The 13,328-nt window shown below is 39.1% G+C and overlaps 2 long non-coding RNA genes across 2 annotated transcripts in view; both read left to right on the forward strand.

The window, feature by feature from the left end:
• LOC149771647 (uncharacterized) overlaps positions 1-13,328 on the forward strand; it is a 331,773-nt gene that overhangs the window by 13,407 nt on the left and 305,038 nt on the right. The gene's annotated exons all lie outside the window — the stretch shown is intronic.
• Positions 8,228-11,502, forward strand: LOC149771648 (uncharacterized). The gene is made up of 5 exons (XR_016418199.1): positions 8,228-8,493; positions 8,839-9,977; positions 10,478-10,635; positions 10,831-10,937; positions 11,390-11,502. It is a non-coding gene; the product is annotated as an uncharacterized LOC149771648 (long non-coding RNA).

The following is a 13,328-nucleotide window of genomic DNA, read 5'->3' on the forward strand; positions in this document are numbered from 1 at the left end:
CTTCTTTTTGACCTTAGGCTGCGCCTGACTGCAGGACCATAGATTAAGACTCTTTTGAGGCATCCTTGATGCTCCACATAAGATTCTTCGCATCCACAGGCTGGTGTCTGTCCTGTGGATAACTGTCCAGTTGGATCGGACATACATTGATATGTCCGTCCAGAACATCATCGAAGACACAAGCATTGAAGATTGTACATCGGTCCACATGTTGGGGTGCTGAGTAACAGGTGAAGGAATGCAGTGAACTGTACTTATTTATAGGGGGAGGAAGGATTGAAACGGATTGAGTTTGTTGACCAATCCAAACACGCGTTACAAAATTCAGTCAGCCCACGTCCAATAGTCTATATAGATTCGCTAGCGCCTGTGCGCAGTCAATCTAAGCGACAGTTTTTCAACATGACGGAAACTCAGAAAACGATCAGTTTGGGTGCACTGATGGTGGAGACTACCCAAGGGAACCCAGACTTACTTTCAGAAGAGGTGAATTGGGATTTTGTGGATTTTTTTACCTTGCAAGAATTTGTTCCTGAACCTTCGTCACCTTCTCCTTCATTACTGCACATGGAAAATTTTAGACAGAGACAGAAAGAAGAATTGGAGAAATTTATACAACAGCAAAAGGAAGCGGAACAAGCTTTTCTCCTACAGCAACAGCAGCAAGAAGAAGAGGTAAGAAAAAAACAACAACAAGAAGATGCAGCAGCAAAGAAACAAGGGTGTCAAAATCAAACGGTCACGGTACTGTTAGACATTTTAGCGGAGTTAAGAAGTCTGAAACAAATGTATCAGACTTCTTTATTACGGCCGAAGAGAATACGACCTTCCCAAGCTAAACACTCCAACCCTGTGACTACGCCTACTGCACCACCCTTAGTGATTTCAAGGAAATCATCATGAACAGTACGCAGTCCAGAAGTAGGCCTTGGCCATGGCAAAGGCTTAAGACAGTTAAAGTTGATTGTTTAAACTCACCCCTTACACCAAAAAAGGCCCTTTTCAGGGCCATCCACGTCTCTCGAAAAGAGATAGACTTTCAATTGCCAATAACTAAAAAAAAACATTTTACCCAATAGTACCTGTCTGTGTATGAGTGTGCGTGAGTGTAGGTTCTTATTTTAAAATCAAAACCCAAAGACACTTACCTTTTATAATTAATTTATTCTTTTATAAATATTTACAATTCACAATGCACAACAGAGCGCTTTAAAAAGTTCATAGACTTATTCTGTCTCATTGTTCACTCTCTGTTTTTTTTAATTTCTTCACCGTCATAGTCTTTTTCTCCTCTTCCTCCTCACTTTCTTCCCTTCTTTTCTTCTCCTGTTTCTTTTTCTTCACCTGTCTGTTTTCTTCCTCTTCTTCTTCCTCTTCCTCTGAAGAATCCCTCTCTTCTTCTGACTCCTCTTGTTTCTTTTTTGGGCAGTCTGGTGACCAATGTCCTTTTTCTTGACAATAATAACAGGTATCTTGACTTTTGTCTCTTCTAACCCCTTTTTTTTCTTTTTTGACGGTCTGGACACTCTGAAGACCAGTGCCCTTTCTTCTGACAGATATAGCAAGTATCTTGACTTTTATCTTGAAAGGAAGGAGAGTAGTCCCTCGGCTGGTCTGAAGAGAATTTTCTAATGACCCCTCGCAAAATTCTGATGAAACGTTCGATCCTATTAGTCTCTTCCATCGTTGTGCTCAGTTTGAGAGTGAAATGAATAGTGAAAGGACAAGACACATACCCTTCATATACGCTGGTCTGCTATGACTATAAATTAATCCATGGTGTTTAAACTTTAGTCATTTGACTTTTTGCTATCGAGATGAAATGATCCAATTCATTTGAGAAGAAAGAAGAAGAAAGTAAGAAGCAGAAACGTGATCTATCGCCTCGTACTAGGGCTGAAGTCTTGGCACAAATTCATGCCAGTGATTTTGAAGAGGACATGAGTGAACCAGAATCCAAACCCTCTAAACAAAGTTTACCACCCTTAGTCAACCCTGAAAAGTACTATGACATTCGAGAGACGGAAAAGCGTCCCTCTAGAAAATTTAGAACTACGGCTTACAAATACACAGTGAAGTTTAAAGATTTCAAGTCTGAAGTACTGTTAGAGAAAGCAGAAGGGTTCATCACCAACATGTGGGATTCTTTGCTCACCACACTCAAGCGACAATGTCAACCCAAAGAAGATGATCGCTTGAGACTTTCCATACAACATGACGGCTTGAAATCCCCTGTTTGGATCGAGTTTAGCAGCCCTGCAGAATTGACCACTTCCAAAGTCATGGACAAGATTCAACACGTGCAACAATCTAATGACCAGTTTGACATCACCGATGGAAAAGCCACACTGGACATGACCCACGTCTCTCCTCCTCAAGGGACCGGACAATGCAGAAAGACCTTATTGGTCAACAACCTTCGCATTACCAAAACAAGTCTTGTCCAAATTAACAATTTTCAAGACCACATGTGTTTAGCCCGAGCCATCGTGGTGGGATGAACCTATGCCGACAAGAACGACACGGTAGAATGGAAAAGAGCCTGGGAGAACATTCGAAAATCGAACCGAGCCAAACAACGAAATGAAGCAGAACTTCTGTTACAACAAGCATGCCTGTCCAAAGACACATCCTGTGGCATTCCTGAGATGCAAAAATTGCAAGATGCCCTAGCTCCACGATACACCTTGAAAGTGCACCCTGAAGAAGTGCGCGGGTCTCTGTTGTTTCGAGGGAAAGACTTTAAGGATGGAAAATACATTCACCTCTATCATCACGATGACCATTTCGATACCATTACCACTATCACTGGATTCCTGGGATACAAATATTACTGTGAGAAATGTGACTTATGATGGTTATAATAATCGAGAGCAACACAAACATTGTGGATCGAAATGCTCAGGATGTTTGGCCTCTCAACCCTGTCTGAGCGAAGGGCAAGAACCAGTGCATTGTCCTGCTTGTCTGCGCACATTTGTCAGCCCTGCCTGTTACCAACAACATCTGAAGATGCAAAGTTCACAGAAGAAATGTGCTTGTCAACTCCTGAGATTGTGCCCAATGTGTGGACAAGGTCTATGTATCAACAGTACCAAGGCACACGTATGTTCAGGAAAGAAAAAATGTCACATTTGTCACTGCATCGTGGACTTGGAACACCAATGCTACATGCAAAAATACCAATCCCAACCAGAGAAAGAGGATGGTCACAAGAAGAAGAAAGGCAATTTCATCTTTTTCGATTTCGAATGCATGCAAGAGACCGGTATTCACATTCCTAATTTCTGCGTGGCTTATCGAGCGTGCGAGAAGTGATTCAAGAACCTATCTTGAGTTATTGCCCTCACTGCAGTAAGATTCCTGGAGGGCGTGAAAAAATCTTTCAAGGACCGAACACACTAGCCGATTTCACACAATGGGTCTTAGACCCCATCGACAAGACGTGGAGCCAAGAGGACATCAAACATTATTATGGAGATTGTCATCACCATGCCACGGTGATGGCTCACAATTTCTCCGGATACGATGGACAGTTTCTTTTGAGATGTTATACGGAATGTGGCATCGAGCGTCCTAAAATCACTTTGAATGGAGCCAAAATCATTTTCATGCAAGTGGGACAAGTGCAGTTTAAAGATTCAATGAGCTACTTAGCCATGCCTTTGAGTCGAATGCCTAAAATGTTTGGAATGACAGAAATGGCTAAAGGGTACTTTCCACACTTTTTCAACACAGAAGCCAATCAACACGCCGTTCTACCCCATTTGCCTCAGGCTCACTATTACGACCCTGACAACATGCGTACCGAACGAGAAACTTTCTACGCTTGGTACCAGGCTCACGCCTCCGACCCTTTCGACTTTCAGGAAGAAATGCTAAAGTATCGTCGTTCCGACATGGACATTTTACGGCGATGCTGTGGAAAATTTCGAGAACTGTTCATGGAACACGGAGGGGTTGATCATTTAAAAGAGGCTTGCACCATTGCCAAAGCGTGTTCCTTAGTCTACCGACAACGATTCATGCTTGAAAACACTGTGGCTGTCATCAGTCCTCAAACGACCAACTATGTCAAACGTCAATACTCGGTCAAAGCCCCATGCTGGTTGCATTACTTGTGCGACAAGGAAGACAAATGGATTCAGCATGCCCGCAACGGACAGGGCGAAAAGATCATCGGAATGCATTCGGTCGATGGCTGGGACTTAGAAAACCCCAAGATCATGTACAAGTTTAACGGTTGCTTATTTCACGGATGTCCCGTCTGTTACCCTGACCGCGGCACTAAAAATCAGTTCTTACAACGAACCATGGAAGACTTGTACCAGGCCATTTGTCAGCCACGCCTAAAGTTAGAACAGTAAGGATACCAAGTGGTGAGAAATGTGGGAACACAAATACAATCACCGTTTGAACACCGATCCCGAGTTTAAACGCCTCATGGAAAGTTACCAGTTCATGGACCCCCTGAACCCAAGTGATAGTTTGTACGGAGGAAGGACCAATGCCACCTGTTTGCTGTACCAAGCTGACGAAGAGAAAGGAGAAGAAATCAAATACTTGGACGTGTGTTCACTGTATCCCTACGTGTGCAAATATTGTTGCTTTCCTGCAGGGCACCCACAATTGTTCACCGAACACATCGACCTAAAAAACATTCGACAATACGAAGGCTTGATCAAGTGCAAAGTTTTGCCTCCCACGAACCTATACCATCCCGTCTTACCTCGCCATTGCCAAGGCAAACTTATGTTTCCTTTGTGCCGTACTTGTGCTGAAACGTGCAACCAAGATCAACCTTGTCATCACACCCAGGAAGAACGGGCCTTGATGGGGACATGGGTCAGCGTAGAATTGTTCAAAGCTCTGAACATGGGATACCAACTGTTAGAAGTGTACGAAATTTGCCACTTTCCCAAGACACAATAATTCCACAAGGGTGACCCCACGCAGAAAGGCATTTTCGCAGACTACGTGGATGCCTTTTTGAAACTGAGCAAGAAGCCAGTGGCTGTCTGTCCTGGTGTCACACTCCCGAAGACCAAAAGACATTCAGAGAGAAATTCTGGGCACAAGAAGGCATTACTTTAGATCACATTGAGAAAAACGAAGGCAGGCGATCGTTTGCCAAAGTGATGTTAAATTGCTTGTGGGGTAAAATGGCACAATGACCGTTTTTACCCAAGACGGAGTATTTGACCGAACCTTCCCGCTACTTTCAGATGATTCACGACAAAGCCAAATTCATGAAACACGTGGACGTCGTTCGTGAGGATTTGATCTTGGTGAATTACGAAGAAGATCTGAACTTTGTAGAAGATGACCCCTTTGGAAATGTCATCATTGGAGCTTACTTGACAGCTCATGCTCGCTTAAAATTGTACGAAGCTTTAGAACTGTTAGGGGAACATGTCTTGTACTTTGACATGGACAGTTGCATTTATATCGATCACCCGAGTCAACAGCACCCTGACATCGAAGGAGACCGTTTAGGAGCCTGGACAGACAAGCACCCCGATGACAAGATTCTAAGTTTCGTCAGTGGTGGTCCCAAAAATTACGGCTACGAATACTGGGACAAACAAGGAGAAGTGCACACGAAGTGTAAAGTGAAAGGACTTACTCTGAATTATCGTACCAGTCGAGTGGTCAACTTTGGCGTATTGAAAGAAGCCTTGCAGTCTAGAGAAGTGACCACCTATCAACCCAACAAGATTGTACGTTTACCCACACACCACATCGTCAGTCGACCCTTGGAAAAAGTCTATCAAATCGTGTAGCAGAAGCGAGTGCGGCTTCCCACCCACTTTACTTTGCCGTATGGACATGTCGGTATAAAACATTGGTTGTAAGAGGATAGCCACCCACCAGAAGGATGACTTCGCCACAGCAAGAATCGAGTGAGAAATCCAGTGAGAACTCCAAGTTCAAACCCTACCATTTTCCAGTCTTCTTACCTAACTATTGTGATTGTGCCCGTCGATTGGACACGTTTCAAAAATGGCCTACAGATAGGGAAGGATTACCTTCTTCGTATGTTTTAGCTAGAACAGAATTTGTCTACTTCGGACCTGAGTCAGGATTGGGATACGAAGTACAGTGTTTCACTTGCGGACTGAAGTTACGAATGGATCTATGTATCTACAAAGATTCAGCTATTCTGGAACATACTTGATGGTCTCCGCACTGCCTTTACCTTTCAATGGCCTTTCCACCCATTAAACTACGGTACAATTATGACGGTACCTTCCAAAACTAGACGTAAACACATTGCATCCTATTTCATTGTTGTTTCTTTTCCACATAATAGCTTATTTTTTATAAAATGTTAAACTTTACTAATCTTTTTTCAAGATCACTTTAGTTTGCAAAAATATATCTTGTCATTTATTGGCATTCTACATTGAATTTTGTAAACTAGCTATAAACCTGACCTAATTACTCAACTTAACTGCTGACAGAAACAGTCTACAGTAAATGTATTTCATTTCTATAGCTCAATGGATAAACATTACATCTTTTAAAGCTGTGCACAGAATAGGCCGACATATCACGAGTCAGGAAAACATGGGGGTGGTATCCCCTGTGTCCAAAATTAATATCATTTTGAATAGAATATTCTAGTGACAATTGCCTCTTTTCAAATGGTAAGCATTGCTTTTTTTTATTTTCGTCAATCTGTCAAATTCGGTATGCATTTTGCTTTAATATTTGAGATGGAAACCTTAGGTGCATAGAAATGTCAGACAGCATTGTACATCATGGATGGTGTCCAACATACTTTTATGATCATAAAACAAAATCCCATTTTTTAGTTATGGCCACTGATTTAAAAAATATTCATCCAAGCTAAATATAATAATAATAATAATGAGGACTTTGTATAGCGCCTAATCTTTAGAAGCTCTAAGCGCTTTGCAACATTAGACAACATAAAAACATACACAATGATATGATTACAAAACAAACACCATGAAATTAGAAAACATAAAAAACATGCTGAGAATATTTAAGGTAGTTAACATTATTAAGTCATTAAGTTTGTTTTTGTAGTCAGAATAAGTAGTTTTGAGAGCACTCTTGAATGGGATCACTGCGTCTTTGTGTCTAAGTTCAGTGGGCAATTCATTCCATGTTGCTGGGCCCTGGTATGCAAAAGAATGCTGTCCATGTGACTTTGTTTTCATAGTGAGAATAATGAGTATATGATTGTCGGAAGAGGAGTGTAAGTATCTTGCTTGTGTGTACACATAGGTGAGGTCGGATAGGTATGTTGGACTAGAGTCTGTCAGTGAAACGTAGCACAGAGAACTAATGTTGTGTTTGATTCTGGATCGAATGGATAGCCAGTGTTGGGTACAGAGCAGCGGGGAGGTGTGCTCTGATTGTGGTACTCTAAGTATGATCCAAGCAGCTATGTTTTGAACTTTTTGAAGTCTCTGCAGTAGATATTAAGATGAACCAGACAGAATTGAGTTACCATAGTCCAGTCTTGAAAGTACTAATGAACACACAAGTGTTTTAGTGGCATCAACTGAAAGATATCTGAGAATGGAGCTGATGCGTCTCAGCTCAAGATATGCAGCCTTGCATATGTTCATGACATGTTGGTGCAATGTGAGAGTACTGTCCAGAGTAACACCTAGGTTTTGTACTGATTGTGTGAATTTAATGTTGGTGTTGCTGATATTTATTGTGTGAGGTAAAGGATGTGAATGAGAAAGTCTTTGTGTTGTAATCAGAATGGCCTCAGTTTTATCATCATTCATCTGCAGCTTGTTACAAGTCATCCATGATTTCACATCAGAAATGCACATCTCTACACCTTGGATGGTAGCATCAACTTCAGTTGGGTGGCTAGATTTGTATATTTGGGTGTCATCAGTGTACAATTGGTGAGACACTGGATGATGATCTATGACACTTGAGAGCAGCTGAGTGTATAGAGTGTAGAGAACAGGTCCAAGAACAGACCCCTGTGCAACACCACAACATAGATCAACTGGGCTGGAGTATAATCTATTTGCAGACACAATTTGTGTCCTGTGGCAAGGGCGATATGCAGATTGTACATTGCTAAAAAGACTGTTTGAATTCAGACAAGATGCAAGCTGGGATTGAACAACCTTTTGTAAGATTTTTTATATGAATTGGAGATTAGAAATCGGGCAGTAGTTCTTTAAATCCTTATGGTGTAGTGTTAGTTTCTCAGGCAGAGGTTTTACAATGGGAGTTTTGAAAAATGATGGAAATTATGCTGATGAGAGAGAGGTATTAATAACATCAGTTAGTGAAGGCAATACTGGATCTAAGCACTCAAGCAGCAGTAATGTTGGAATTGGATCAAGTTCACATGACTTTGGTGCACTCTAGGATGATTATTTAAAGATGAAAATCTCGAGTGGAAACCTTTCTGGTCAGCCATCTCATCCAAAACCTCCTGAAATGGAGAGTATTTTGCAGACTCCAAGATTTCCTCTTATCCTGCTGGTATGTTCTATTTAATTTATCTGGTCTCTTTTTATTTTTTATCAATTGCTTTTATACCATGCCACAAGTGGAAATTCTTTATCAAAAGTATGTATAAATTTCATCATTTTTCTGTCTGTTTAATAAGATGTGTTTAAGAGTACTTACTTACTCATGATGCTGTATATATGAGATTAGATGTTTTGTTAAAAAAGAATGCATTTTGTGATATATTGTATCACTGCTTTATATACAGTGGTCATTGCAACCAGTATGCATTTTGTTTACATGTCAAAAAATCCAGTCTGATTTCTTTGTTTCTTTTTTACTGCAATTAAGAAGTAGTGATAATCTTTATACTCTTAGCTGCATCCAGAAGGACAACACCATCACCATCCCCATCCACTCTGGAGTGGAGAATATAAAGATTTCTCTCTGCCAGTTCCTCTGCAAGTAGCAAGTATTGAGGATGGAAAAAAAATGTACATTATAGAATAATGAAACAAATACTACAGGTGTTGACTTTTATATAATCTCTTATTTCATTTACAGCTCTCTAAATACGAGTAGGTCAATTATACACTGTATTTATGAATTTAATTCTCATCTAAGGTAGTAGAACTGTTTTATGTTTGACAAAATGTTGGGTAATTTGTGGCCATACACTAAAAACACATTTTGTAGCATTTAAAAATGCTTATGTTCAATGCACGTAAAACTCATTGGTTTGTTGTCACTTCAGTTGATAATAGTCTTGTCATCTTGTAGACATTTTGAATGTTAGTGTTCAATGCTAAGGTCGTATACATTGATTCAACATCAAAATTTGTTTGCAAAATGGAAGATTATGACATGAAAGCACAAGCTCTTGTAGCTTAGATACTGTTATTTCAGAACATTGTGAGATGTTAATTAATTAAATTATAGGTCATAAAACATACTGTTCAAGACTTATTTGTGCAAATAAACAATGAATTGTTTTTCATTGATGTGTCGACTGTTCATCATTCCATTGGTTTTTTTATTTTTCTTTCTGATGTATACCATTGTCTTGTGTAAGTCAGACGCCTAAACCATCTACATTGAATGCAGACTTTACAGACACCAGCAGTGAAACAACATATCCAGGGAATAAAAAAATAAAGGATTATAGGGAAAAGTTTTCATATAAACTGTACAAAAACCATGTATTTCATTTCATAAATATATTTCATTGTTAAACCCATGTTCACTGTACAGATCTTTTTAAGGAGTTTATAATAATGATCTTGATCTTTCAAAACTAATTTCATCACAAATCTGTTACAGATTTCCAGTTCAGTGTACTTATGAAACTGGACACAAATATTGAGAATTTGTTGGAGCAGCTGGCCCTCCAAGTTCATACACAAGGCCCAGACACAGAATATAGTGAAGAAATTCTTGCAATGCCATGTGATTCAGTGGAGGAACTAGAGGGCCTTTGCCAGAGGTTGGAGGAGAATCCCAAACTTTCCAAGAAGATGGTAAATTGGGGCTTTTTTTTCTATTTAAAAAAACTGTTATAACCTTTATTTGCTGTTGTGAACCTCAATATGCATTATGCAAGTTCTGCAGTGCCTGTATAATTATTTTTGGGGGTGGGGTGAACATGTAGTGGTCGGCTGTTTTGTCTTACGGATGTAGGCCAAAACATGTTTAGAGATGAACATGTAACAGGTATTTTACTACATATACACTATTACATATTATGTGGCTACTTTAATTCAATCCTTGAGTGAATGTCATTTATGAAGTTAATAGATTCACGGTGGTTAATTTGGTTTATAATTGCTATTAGTACATTGTGTTGCATAGTTAATGTTATCAAATTTTTTTCAAGTTAGAGAAATTAAATTTGCTTCCAAAACCATGGCAAAAAATAACTATATACAAGCATATTTTGTCACATCGATCATGAAATACTACTACTAATAATAATATCAAAATCAAAAAATAGTAATATTATTATTATTATTATTTTCAGATATGCTACTTGAGCTCCCTTGGCAGGTTTACAATTGGGGATAGTGTCTGCAGGATGATGAAAAAGCTTAAAACAAAAAGACTGGCCAGAGTATAGTCCAAAGGGACGTAAAGGGAAAAAAGCATTTCAAGAGCTTGTGATATGTCAGGTTTTGATAAGTAAGTATGGCTTGATTTAAATTGTGTTTTTCATGTGACTTGCCTGAGATTTTTAAATGAATTGATAAAGTAACTTGAGACACATTTCAAAGTACATGTTTTAAAAATATTCCATTGATTATTGCTGGCATTTAGAAAAATGCAATGCATCCTTTGTTGTGAAACTTATTTTAAAACATTGTATTACTCATGCAGAAGCCTGCTTGAAAACTAATGGCAAAGCAAAGGCAAATGGAATGGAAGAGACCATATCAGAGACCCTCAAATATGCACCCAACCAACGCAGAATGATAAAAAACAAGGTAATCCAAATGACTCTTATTTCATCAATATTGGATTCAATTTTGTCTTTTAAAGCATAGTATTTGCAAAGCGGATGCATTTCTAAACTGATAACAAAATCAGCTTATCCTATTGCCCAGGACTATCAGAGCTAGAGTCCAGCTAACTACAATATGCATATATCTTGTCTGATCGGACAAGTGCCTCCATTTGGAATTTTTATTCACATGAAATATTTGGATGAAATAAATTCATCTTTGTGCAAATTGATTGCACCATCCACTTGCCAGAAATGACAAGTAAGTGCAAAGTTATCTTGTATCATGGCTTAACGATAGTAAGGGAAGCACAAGTGCAGTGAAGAAAATTTCATACATTTTTATAATGCTGATTAACATGACTTCTGCATATGTAACTAGTGCTGAGATGATATGACTTTATTTAAGCATTACAATTTTGTTTTAATTTGCAGGTGCCTGAGCAGAAGAAGTAATAGATAAACTTTACAGTGGAGTTGGAGACTGATTCTGATTCATAATCTTAATTAAATCTAGAAAATAAACATTAAAGTCATATTAAAATATCTGTTGTATTGTTTCCTTCTTTCATTTTTCTCTTAAAAACAAATGTCTGAACCTTTAGTCTGTAAATTCAGTGGATTCCTTATCAGCCCATCTACTTTTACTTTACACCATGCTACTTTAAAAAAAAATGAATTATCCCCATTGGGGTAGGTCCCCCCAACCCCCCACCCTACTTTGTCAACTTACCTGCCACATTTAAATCTAATGGAAGGCCCTGCTGTAAAGCCTGTTAGTAAAACTACCCAACAAGAGGATTTCATACATTTGCAACTCCTAGATGGATGGTAATGTTTTCATTTTTGTAATGTAGATTTGGACATTCTTGCCACCAGTATGGAATATGTGTTTCAGAAACACAAGCAGCTTTCATCAGATTTGCATATAGGTTTCATATGTTGTGAGTATGTTGTAGGAAGTTTTTTTAAATAACATCATATGAGATGATGCCAGTGGAAATGGCAGAAAAGTGTCTGTATTGTTCACCAACTACACCTTGTTCTTACAAAATGTGGCTGTTACACATTCCCATGATGATGTCACTGACAGCCATCAGTGAGGAATGCCCCAACAAGCGTAATACAAATTGCTTCCATTGTAATTGTTACAATTCCATTCTGACCACTCCGGTGTCCTAGTGGTTAGAGCGTCCGCCTCAGAAGCGGGAGGTCATGGGTTCAAACCCCATCCAAGTCATACCAAAGACTTACAAAAATGGTATTAACAGCTACCTCGCTAGACGCTCAGCATTAAGAGGTTAGTGTTAGGACTGATCGGCCTGGTGTCAGGATAATGTGACTGGGTGCAACATCATACTACATGTTTGCAGCATGATGCCCCAGTGCTATACATCACTATAAACTGCCACACTGCAGACATCGTAGCAATATGACTGAAAAATTATTCAAGCTACCTTAAAAATCCAATCACACACACACAATTCCATTCTACGATCCAGAACCAACACTAATTCCGTACTACAGTTCTTGCATTTCAATCCAATTTTGCTTTTGAAATGTAGTGCCACTCAATTCATAATGAACCCATTCATTTCAAACACTCGCAAATACTTATTATTCCTGTCTACAACTGAAAAATATCTATATAAAAAAACGTGTAACTGTGTTTTATGCAAGGGCATGGAGATGCACAAAAACTTGCACCTGAAGCTTGAATAAAACCCCGACTGTGGATAAGACTTTACCCATTGATTACCCCAGCTTGGGGATAAATTCCGACCGTGGCGATTTATTATATATCCTATGACTGCTCCAGCTTGAGGGCAAAATCCAAGCACATCCCTAAAAAGATAACAAGTATAGCGGCTCTTTACCTTCTGTAAATGCCACTTGAGCTTCCTGATGCTGTTGTATCTGCCATTTGACAGAATCACGAATGTGGATATATTTCTTAATTGCCTCTAGTTGTTGAGCTAGTTTAGCTGTATGAAATTCCTTTGTGCAGACTCACTCATTATTAATATTACAACAGTGATTTAATTACACATCACCTGTCAGCACACCGATGATAAGTCAGTTATTTTATAACACACCAACAAGCTTGCCCCTTGCACCCCCCCCCCTTTTTTTTTTTATTTGGGCACCTGTGGACATGAATCTGCAAGGCTCAAATTGTCATTTTTAATATAAGATCTCAACATTTTTAAGGCCTTAATTTTAAAGACATCCTTAAAACCCTCAAAGGGTTATCAACTGGATCACCAGCCTTCGTTTAGAGTAACAGCAAGTATATATATATATATTTAGGTCATAGGAAACACAATAAAAATGTTTGATTTAACAATGACATATTTGCCTCAGGTCTGTGATC

This window comes from Sinohyriopsis cumingii, unplaced genomic scaffold (assembly GCF_028554795.1).
Source record: "Sinohyriopsis cumingii isolate HCF-2022 unplaced genomic scaffold, ASM2855479v2 utg001747l, whole genome shotgun sequence".
Classification (NCBI taxonomy): Eukaryota; Metazoa; Mollusca; class Bivalvia; order Unionida; family Unionidae; genus Sinohyriopsis; species Sinohyriopsis cumingii.